Below are 11,188 nucleotides of genomic sequence, written 5' to 3'. Positions count from 1 at the left end.
CTCTTAGGGCCTCTGTTGGATTCCAGAGAGCGCTGCTCAGCCCTCTGGGAGGCCAAATTCAGTAATCCACTCTTTTGTTTTGAAACAGAGTCTGACTCTGTCGCCCAGGATGGAGTGCAGTGGCACAATCACAGCTTTTAGATGGGCAGCCTCGAATGCCCATCTAAAAGCTACAACTCAAGCGATCTTCCCACGTACTTATAGGTGTGAACCACTGCACCTGGCTTCTCATCTACTCTTTAAATAGGTCCAGGGGACAAAAACTATGTACCTGTGACCCCATGTTTTTTTTCACTTCCTCCACTGACTGCCGAAGAGTAGCCACAACCATTTTTAAAACCGAAATAAGAGAGATTGGCAGTAGGTCTTAATTCTGTCACTGGCACTTGCTGGAGAAGAGGGGTGCCATCACCACGAAGGAACATGAAGGACTGTTTTCTTTGAATGTGCACTTGCCAAAAAAAAGTGAGTAAGTGAGAAATAGAAGTTGAAGTCGAAGTCTTGTAGTTGAGTTTAGACTTTGCGGACTTTTAGAACCATGTACATGTTTCATGTGCCAAAAACAAAGCACAACAAAAAACAAAAAAACTTAAAATCAGTAAGGACTCAAAATGAAGTAGAAACAGGTGAACCTAACTTGATTACAAGTGGGTAACTTGTAATAAACTCACAGGTTTTTTTGTGTTTGTTGTTTGTTGAGATGGGATCTCACTCTGTCACCCAAGCTGGAGTGCAGTGGCATGATGATAGCTCACTGCAGCCTCAAACTCCTGAGCTCAGATGGTCCTCCTACCTCAGCCTCCAGAGCAGCTGGGACTACAGGCACACGCCACCATGCCTGGCTAATTTATTTTATAATTTTTTATAGAGATGGGTGTCTCACTTTGTTGGCCAGGCTGGTTTCCAACTCCTCACCTCAAGCGATTTTCCCCCCTCAGCTTCCCAAAGTGGTGGGATTACAGGCATGAGCCACTGTACCCAGCCGCAGTTTTTAATACATACAGAGACACAGATACACTGAAATAGATTTATATGTGTAAAGTGTATAGAAACACACGTTTCCTAGCTCTATCCATTAAGAAAGCCAAGAAGAAATGGCATCCCGGTAGCAATATGTCTATCTGGTACTGGGATCTTGGTTTCTACACACTACCTTCTAAACCAAAAGGAACCAAGGCTCCTTGGAGAAATGACTGATTCTGGGATATGTCAAGGCAAGCATAAGATGAGCCTGAATTCTGTGGTGCCAGAAAGAAAGAAAATGCTCCAGAAGGTTGGGACGTGCTATAAGGACAGAGAGGCCAACTTGAAGGGGCTCCTAACACCTCAATCTGGATAATGTAAGCAACAAAGTACGTGATAGCAATGGGTTAGAATCCATGGAATAAAAAGATGCACTAACACCGAGACCGCGCCCCTGCACTCCAGCCTGGGCGACAGAGTGAGACTTGTACTAACACCGAGATCGCATCACTGCACGCCAGCCTGGGCAACAGAGTGAGACTCCATCTCAAAAAAAAAAAAAAAAAAATATATATATACACACACACACACACACACACACACAAATGAAAATCAATAACTGAATAGAAATGATGAGAAGAGATGGTTCTTTCTTTCTTTCTTATAGGAAAATCCCAACTAATAAATGTAGGAGTAATGGAAACAGAAAAATCATTTAACAAATAGCACATTAACAGTTATTTTGGGGAAACACTCATGGGTGCTAAAATTAGTGACAGAAGTATGGTTAGAAACAAGATCTTGCTGGGCATTGTGACTCAGACCTGTAATCTCAGCACTTTGGGAGGCCAAGGCGGGAGGATCACTTGGGGTCAGCAGTTCGAGACCAGCCTGAGCAACATGGTGAAACCCTGTCTCTACTAAAAATACGAAAAAAAAAAAAAAATTAGCCGGTCATGGTGGCAGGCGCTGGTAATCCCAGCTGCTCAGGAAGCTGAGGCAGGAGAATCGCTTGAACCTGGGAGGCAGAGGTTGCAGTGAGCCGAGATCAAGCCACTGCATTCCAGCTTGGGAGAGAGAGAGAGAGAGACTCAGTCTCAAAAAAATAAAATTAATTAAAAAAAAAAAAAAAAAAGGCCAGGCGCGTGGCTCACATCTGTAATCCTAGCACTTTGAGAGGCCAAGGTGGTGGATCACCTGAGGTCAGAAGTTTGAGACCAGCCTGGCCAACATGACGAAACCTCGTCTCTACTAAAAATACACAGATTAGCCGGGGGTGGTGGTGGGCAGCTGTAATCCCAGCTACTTGGGAGGCTGAGGCAGGAGAATCACTTCAACCAAGGAGGCGGAGGTTGCAGTGGGCCGAGATTGCGCCACTGAACTCCAGCCTGGGCGGCAAAGAGAGACTCCGTCTCAAAAAAAAAAAAAAAAAAAGAAAAAGAAAAAGAAAGAAAGAAAGAAAAGATCTTTTACATAGTGGCAAAATATTTCCCCACAAAATATTTATTATTTACAGAGGGAAGGACCCTAACTTTATGGACATACTTGGCAGACACCACCTCAGCCCCCGGGACCTGACTAGCACCAACAGCCAGGGGCATCCTGTGGCTCGTAAGACGCTGGGAAGGAAACAATTTCCCTGTTGAGGTTTTCTTGCCAAAAATGAGTAATATGAAATCAATTACGAGAAAACATCAGATAAACCTGACCTGGGGGGCATTTTATAAAATAGTGGACTCATCATTGGATCCTGGACCACGGTGAAGTCTCCATGAGGTAGCTGCTAAGCGAGAATAAATACTGGAGACCAGATCATGGGATGATACTAACATGAACGCCAGCGTCTGCATGTTGCTGAATGAACTGTGGTTCTGTAAGAGGTCAGCATTCTAGGGCCTCTGGGCAAAAGGCACACGAGAAATCTTTGTGTTCCTTTTGTATCCTTTTTCTAAGTTACAGATAATTTTTTTTTTTTGAGACGGAGTTTCACTCTTGGCTCCCAGACTGGAGTGCAATGGCGCGATCTCGGCTCACCTCAACCTCCGCCTCTCGGTGTGACACCCTACCTTGTTTTAACCTGACTGACTCTTAGCTGAGAGGGCTGGACAGACTCCATTTTGGTTTCTTCGCTTGCAGCCCCTTGTCCCCCTCCCTTAAGGACATAACTGGGGCAAGCTGACTCCAAGCACATCCAGGAATGCGCTTACTGAAAAGACACTGATACGAAACTGGAACAAGCTGTACCAGCAGCTCCTGGGAACGTGCTCGGTTGATGGTACCCAAAGCCCCTGCGTTTATCACTTTGTGATAATTTAAGCCCCTGCACCTGGAACTGTTTATTTTCCTGTAACTGTTTCTGTAATCATTTATCTTTTAACTTTTTGCCTATTTTGCTTCTGTAAAAAAATTGCTTCAGCTAGACTCCCCCTCCTCTATTTGGACCAAGGTATAAAAAGAAATCTAGCCCCTTCTTCGGGGCCAAGGGAATTTCCAGCTGTAGCAGTCTCTCCGTCGCTGGCAATAAAGGACTCCTGAGTTAGTCTCAGAGTGTGGCGTTCTCTCTATAACTTGCTCGGTTACAACATCGGGTTCAAGCGATTCTCCTGTTTCAGTCTCCCGAGTAGCTGGGATTACAGGCGCGCACCACTACGCCCAATAATTTTTGTATTTTTAGTAGAGACGAGGTTTCACTATGTTGGCCAGGCTGGTCTTGAACTCCTGGCCTCAAGCAATCTGCCCGCCTCTGCCTCCCAAAGTGCTGGGATTACAGGCGCAAGCCACCGCGCCCGGCCTTTTTTTCCTCTTTTTTTTTTTTTTTTTTTTTTTAAACTCAGACACAGTAAGGCTGCCTGGGCGCGGAGCCGTCCTTGCCGGCGGCGAAACCCGGGGAATTCTCCCGGGGCTGCGGGGCCCTGGTCGGCAGCGCCCACCGCCCCAGGTCACCCAGGGACGACCGAGGGAACGCTCCCGCCCCACGCGGCCGCCCCGCCCCGCCGCAGCCTCCGCGAGGGGATCCCCGGTCCGGGCCTGGCCGAGCTCTGAGGGTCGACCTCGCGCTCCAGGTCCCCACCAAAGCGCTGCGTCCGACAGGACGGCAACTCCCGGGGTTTTCTACAGGAAGGGTGGTCGGAGCGGCGCCCGCCACCCCTCCCACGCCGCCCGCCGGCACCTCACCCGGAACTCCCGCCTGCAGCGCTGCCCGGTCCCGCCGCGTTGCCACAGCGACCGGGTCAGTCGAGCGCGTCCGGGTGCGCTCGGTGCAGCGCTCGGGTCCCGCCGACAGGAAACGGTGTCCCTGGCGCTAGGTTCCGGCCCCTCCCGCCCCGCCGGGTTCCGCGCTGCGCTCAGGCCCGAGGGGCGCCCCGGCCGACCCGACCGCCGCCGCAGATCGAGGGAGGGAGCCCGGCCTCCTCACCGGTCAGCGGGGCGACTCCGGACGGGTCTCCGGGCTATGGGGACGGCGGGTTCCGCCGCGCGAGGCGCTCCCACCTTCGCCGCCCCCGGCCTGGCCGAGGGTCCCCAGGCGCCCGCTCCCTGAGGCCGCCCGGCTCGCGGTCCCGAAGGGTTGACTTGAGCTTTTTCCCTGAGATGAGGGGAGCACGGGGGCGGGGGAGGCCGAGGCTGCCTGTGGGGGTCTGTTCGGGCCGGGGGCGCCACGAAGTCCTGCCTGAGGGTCGGCTGCGGCCACCGGGGCACGAGTTCCCGGCGCTGCCCACGGGCTTAGAGACCGGTGGGGCCCCCGGGCCGTGCGCGCGGCCGCCTAGACCCTGATTAGGGAACTGGGGGAAGGAGGGGGGTCGGCACCGACGGAGGCCCGGAGTCGCCCCCACAATCCTGTGGGAACAACATCCTCAGGCACAGCCATTCTCAACCATTCACATTCTCAAAAAAAGGCACCTGTTCTTATCTATCTGCGGATGGATGCACAGAGCCCGGCCCCGGGACAGAGCAGCCTGATTCACCCGAACCCTCAGCCCGCAATTCTGCGTGGGAGTGGAGGGGGTGTCTGGTGTCTGGGAATTCCCCTGGTGGGGCAATAAGCCAGGGGTCTGGTGTCATCCTCCACCCACACTGTTAACACTGGATCACTCCTCTCCGTGCCGTGCCTGCAGCCCAGGCACCCTGCAGCCCGTCCTCCCCGACCTATGCGTCCCGGTGGAGCCGTCTCCCTCACCCGCTGCCCTCAGTCCCGTCTCACCGACCAAACCGTCTTCTGCCTCGGGTCCTTTGCGCCAGTTGCTTCTGCCTAGACCTGGTTCCCTGGATGCCGCCTCCCCACCCCATGTGTGTTTCCGGCCCCCTGGACCCACCGCCCACCCTGTGTGTCCAGCTCCCTGGACCCACCCCCCACCCTGTGTGTCCGGCTCCCTGGACCCACCCTCCACCCTGTGTGTCTAGCCCCCTGGACCCACCCCCCACTCTGTGTCTAGTCCCCTGGACTCCCCTCCCCACCCCCCGTGTCTAGCTCCCTGGATCCCCCACCTGGCCCATGTGTCCAACTCCCAGAACCCCCCCACCGTGTGTCCAGCTCCCTGGTTTCCCCCACCACCCCGTGTGTTTGGCTCCCTGTCCTGCCGCCTTCTCAGTGCCTGTGCACCCCCAGCCTCATCAGACTTGTCACTCTATTAGAACAGGATGTAGGGCCTGGACTGTTGGCTCCCTGCTACCCCCACCCACAGGGCAGTGCTGGGGTCGACCCGACCTCGGCTGCACATTTGACCCCTGGATCAGCTCTAGGACTAGATGTACCCAAAAGGATGCCCACATCCCTGCCTCAGCTCCTGCCTCTGCCCACCCAGAGAGCTGCCTTGCCCCCATGTCCATGATGCAGCCACCAGGCCTGGGTAAGCGTGGGTGTCCCAGACAGGCTGGGACACCCAGAAGAGGAGCCAGGACTTGCTGGGTCTGTATCCCGGCTCTGCGTGCCTCAGTGTCCCTGCCTGTAAAGTGGGATCTATAGGAACCCACATGTGGGCCGGGCACAGTGCTCACACCTGTAAACCCAGCACCTTGGGAGGCCAAAGGGAGGATCCTTTGAGCTCGGGAGACAGGGTCTCGCTCTGTTGCCCAGGCTGTAGTGCAGTGGCGTGATCTCAGCTCACTGCAGCTTCTGCCTCCCAGGTTCAAGCGATTCTCCTGCCTCAGCTTTCTGAGTAACTGGGATTACAGGCACTTGCCACCATGCCCAGCTAATTTTTGTATTTTTAGTAGAGATGGGGTTTTGCCATGTTGACCAGGCTGCTCTCGAACTCCTGACCTCAGGTGACCCGCCCTCCTCGGCCTCCCAAAGTGCTGGGATTACAGGTGTGAGCCATCATGCCTGGCCAAAAAAAATTTTTTTTTAATTAACTGGGTGTGATGGCACGTGCCTGCGGTCCCAGCTGCCTGAGGCCAAGGTGGGAAGATCTCTTGAACACAGCAGTTCGAGGCTGCAGTGAACTATGATCACACCACTGCACTCCAGCCTGGGTGACAGAGCAAGACCCTGTCTCCAAAAAAACCCCCCTAAACCCATGTGTTATGGATAGGGCCTCTAAGAAGGTAATTAAGGTTACGTGAGTCCTAAGAGTGGGACCCTGAACTGTTGTCCTTAAAAGAAGATGAAGAGACACCAGCAGTGAGCACACAGAGGAGAGGCCACATGAGGACACAGGGAGAGGGCACCGTCTGCAAGCCATGAGAGGCCTCAGGAGGAGCCCACCCTGCCGGCAGCCTGATCTCTGACATCCAGACTCTAGAAGTGAGACAATAAATGTCGTTGAAGCCGTCCAGGCTGTGGCGTTGAGTTATGTGGCCCTAGCAGGTCATTCGTCACGTCATGGGTATCTGGACCTGGGATTGTGTGCTGGCCCAAGTCAGCAGCATGGCACCCATGGTCACCCCTTCAGCTGAGCCATGCCCGGGTGCCCTGGGGACAGAGCAGGGTTGCCACGGGCACTGCCTGGTTCCTGAAGCTGTGGTCCAGGCCAGTCTGGTCCCACCCGGGGCCCTCACAGCCTGTGCTCTGATTTGAGGGCCGTTCAGTTGGGTTGAGCTCCATGGTCCCAGAGTGCCCGCCATCAGCTCAGGCCCGAGGCTACACCTCACTGAATCCCCCCAGCAGCAGCTGCCCGCGTACCCCTAGATTCCCCCAAACCAAAGTGAAGGTGCTGCCCCTGGCCACACCCTTGGCCTCTGGGGACGCTTTGCCCTGCCCTGCAGCACTTCCTTTGGGGCAGAAAGATGTTTTGGAGCCCTGGACCCCCCAGCCTGAAGAAGACGGCCCCCCAGCACTGCAGCACCCCTCCCCCTCCTTCCCTGCCCCTCCACACTGCAGCACCCCTCCCCCTCCTTCCCTGCCCCCCACATTGCAGCACCCCTCCCCCCTCCCCTACAGCACCCCTCCCCCCTTCCATGCCCCCCAGCACTGCAGCACCCCTCCCCCCTTCCCTGCCTCCCAGCACTGCAGCACCGCTCCCCGTCCTTACCTGCCCCCAGGCACTGCAGCACCCCTCCCCCTCCTTACCTGCCCCCAGGCACTGCAGCACCCCTCCCCCCTCCTTCCCTGCCCCCTGGCACTGTAGCACCCCTCCCCCTCCTTCCCTGCCCCCCATCACTGCAGCACCCCTCCCCCTCCTTCCCTGCCCCCCATCACTGCAGCACCCCTCCCCCTCCTTCCCTGCCCAGCTCCCCAGCTGGGCTCTACCTGGGCACTCTCAGTGTGGGTGGCCAGGAGTTGGCTGAAGGAGACCACATTCACCTCACTCCTGGCCTCCAGCACCCAGCAGGACTCACAGGTGGAAGGCAGACAGGGTGTGTGCCAGGGCCTGGGGCCACCAAAACAAGGAACCCCAAACTGGTCCTTTCTTCTTTCCCAGTTCAGGAGAGCTGAGGATGTCGGCCGGGCCGTGGCCCCTCCAGAAGGCCTACGGGAGAATCCTTCCCACCTTGGCCTCAGGTAGTGGGACCACAGGCACCTAAGCCTTCCAGCCTCGGTGTCCTTGGCTGCAGCTACATAGCCCCCTCCCGCCCCCACATCCACCATCACCTGGCTTCTCCTGTGTCTTTGTCTGCGTGTGCTGCCCTTCTTAGGACGCCATCACGTTGGAGCGAGACCACCCAGCCAATTACATCTGCAATGATCCTATTCCCAAGCTGCATTCTAATGGACCAGCGGCTACGACTGGATCCTATCTCTCTGGGGACCACCATTCAGCCCTGGACCTGTGTGGGCCCAACAGCCCCCAGTGCTGGCTCCCCCAGGCCACCCTGCAACCACCCTCATAATAGATGCCACGACAGTGGAGGCCGAGGGCCCTTCCTGGTGCCCCAGTGAGTGACACAGCCAGGACCTGACCCTCCCCTGCCTCTGTGGCAGAGCAAGGTGGGTGGGGAACTGGCTGTCCTGCTCCCAGCGGCGTTCCTGGCACCTATGCCCTGCCCAGCCCACAGCAGATGTCAACACACATCTGGGTGTCAGGCAGCCCCATGTCACTGAGTGGGGTAAACAAGGGAGGGTGAGAGGAAGGTCAGAAGGCCATGGCTGAGGGTGCAGGTGTGGGCTGAGGCTCTTGCTTCCCAAAACACAGACTGACCTTGGTGGCAGACCTCACCATGGGAGCCCCCAAAAGCTGCTTGCCTGAGGCTTCCAGGCCCCTTGCGGGGCCCTAAAAGTACAGGGATCCAGGACAAGAGGTGCGGGGGCCCCTGCCTGGGCACCAGCCTACATGGGCCAGAGCAAGCCACTTCCCCTCAGGTTTGGGGAATGCCCACGTCAGACTCGCAGAGGCAACTTCTCCATCTGTCTGGCTCCCAGACCCTGTGGCAGGAGAGGAGCCAAGAAATGAAAGGGCCCGGTGGATGTGGGCGGGCCCTGCTCCGATCTGGACCTGGCCAGTGCCTGTGGCACGCCCTGCTCTGTCCCTGGGGCACCCGAGTGTGTGGCTCAGCTGAAAAGGTGACCATGGGCACCATCTGCCTGGCTCCCAGGTCCTGAGGCCAGAGAGGAGCCAAGAAATGAAAGGGCCTGGTGGGTGTGGGTGGGCCTCAGTGTCTGGCTGCTCCAGGAGGAGGGGGGTGGGCACTGACTCCTGGCGGACGCTTGGGGGCAGGGAGGCTCCTCTGGACAGGAAGACCCTCCAGGAACAGACCAGCAAGACTGGCACCGTCCCGATGGGATCAGGAGCCGGACAGCGGTGTCAGACATGCCCCACAGCGGCTGTGACCACAGCCACTTCCCAGAGGTCAAGACCTGGAGGCAGGGCCGGTGCTGCCAGGGATCCTGGTGTGGACACGGGCAGGACCAGGGGATGCTCCCTCGAGGCTGGCGTGGAACAGGCCGTGCTGCCCAGTGGGTGGGCACCCAAGGGGGTTCCAAGCCGGGCTGCCCTCCCAAGGCCGGCTTCGTCCAGAAGGAGAGGGGCCGAGGTGCCCGGGCATCCACCTTCCTCGGCTGCCCTGTCCACCGTGGGGACAGCAGCCTGTGAGCAGGAGGTGCTTTGAGGGAGCCGGGGGGACCCTGGGGGATGCACGGCATTTCCACACTGTAACCATGTCATGTAGAGACCACAAAGTCCTCCTGTCTTGGGGTAAAAGTGAGGAAGCTGAGGCTGAGGAAGCTAAGGGGCTCATGTGGCCTCTGGAAGGGACGGGGCCGGACCCCGGCCACCGACAGTGTGGAAACGGCGGTTCCTTTGCCAGTGTTGCGGCAAGGGGCAAGGGACGGGCGCTGTCAGAAGCCCCATGTCCCTCCCCAACCCCCCAGGAAGTTCCACCGAGTTCTCAGTGCTGAGTCACTGGCTGCGGGGCCTGCGGTCCTGGCCGGACAGGAAAGTTGGGCAAGGCCTTGCCCTCCCCCTCAGGCAAGAGGCACAGATCCTGGCACACAGCCCGGCCCCACTCCCCAGGCCCCCGGCCCCATAGCCCTCCAGCCACAGCCTGGCTGCTGTCCTCATGTCCTTGGCTCTGGCCTGGTGAAGGCCAAGGGCACTTCAGAACCTCCCTGTGTCTCCATGTGCCAGGCTGGGGCTGGGCATGAGGCCACAGCAGGGGCTGGCAGGTGGCGACCTCTGCCCCTTGACCTGGGATGCTCCAGGTTGAGACGTAGGGTAGCTGCAGTCCCAGCAATGACAAGCTCTGGGTAACCCTGGTGAGTGGACGGCCAAGGGGAGCCCAGCCTCGGTCACTGGCGGGTGGACGGCCAAGGGGAGCCCAGCCTCGGTCACTGGCGGGTGGATGGCCAAGGGGAGCCCAGCCTCGGTCACTGGGGGGTGGACAGCCTTGACAAGCCCAGGAGGTCACTGGAGGAGGAGAAATGCAGGAAGAAGGCAGCTCTCGACAGCGCAGGGGTGCACAGAGCCCTGAAGGAGCCATGTGTAAGGTGCCGAGGGTGTGTGCAGGTGGAGCTTGGTCAGAGAGGCAGCACCAGGACCACCAAAGCAGGTGATACCTGAATGATGTTCCAGGCCAAGGAAAAGAGGACAGAGGCCCGGCCAGGGCTAGAGCATAAACCAGGCTGGTGCTGACCACGGCAGAAGGGCAGAAGGTACCCTCCGGCTGTGCGTGGAGAATGGGCAGCAGGGATGAGGGCCTGGGGCCAGGCTGGTGGCACCGGCTGTTCCTGAAGCCTGTCACTCACCTGCATCTGTTCCATCCAGGCGCTGCGGTGGGCAGGACACCAGGATGCCAATGGCTCACTGAGCCGCCGGGGGCACCACTAGGGCTTGGGGACCACGGGACTTGCCACTGGACATGGGGGTTGAGGATAAGGGAGAGAGAGGCTGAGGCAGCCCTGCATGAGCCCAGCAGGACTGAGGGTCTCAGAGGGTCTGGGCTCTAGGACATGTCCGGGTTACCGTGAGAGGAAGCTCTTTAGGACTGTGAGAGTGGACGGGGCCACCCCAGGCAGGTGTGGGCAGGGAGGAGAGGAGCAGGGATGGGGCCCATACATTGGGCTCAGGAGACGCAGGGAAGCCCCCAAGCTGCAAAAGAGGAGGACACCCAGGACCAGGCAGGGCCTGGAGGCCGGGGCAGCGATGGAGCCTTGCTGGGCCTGCAGGTCCTTGGGGGTTGGCCTGGAGGCCTAGGGAGGGGTTGTGGGGCAGCAGCACACTTTGCTGGTGCCATCTGGGAAGGTGCCCACCCATCTCCAAGGGGCGGGGGAGGAGCTAGTCTGTGCAGTGAGAGTGACACTGTCCCAGTAACCCTCCCCTAGAGAGCAGGGAAGGTCCCGTCACCCCCAGGCACT

The sequence above is a fragment of the Nomascus leucogenys genome, chromosome 14 (genome assembly GCF_006542625.1).
Source record: "Nomascus leucogenys isolate Asia chromosome 14, Asia_NLE_v1, whole genome shotgun sequence".
Lineage (NCBI taxonomy): Eukaryota > Metazoa > Chordata > Mammalia > Primates > Hylobatidae > Nomascus > Nomascus leucogenys.
The sequence above is the reverse complement of the archived record's forward strand: the minus strand, read 5'-3'. Positions refer to the sequence as shown.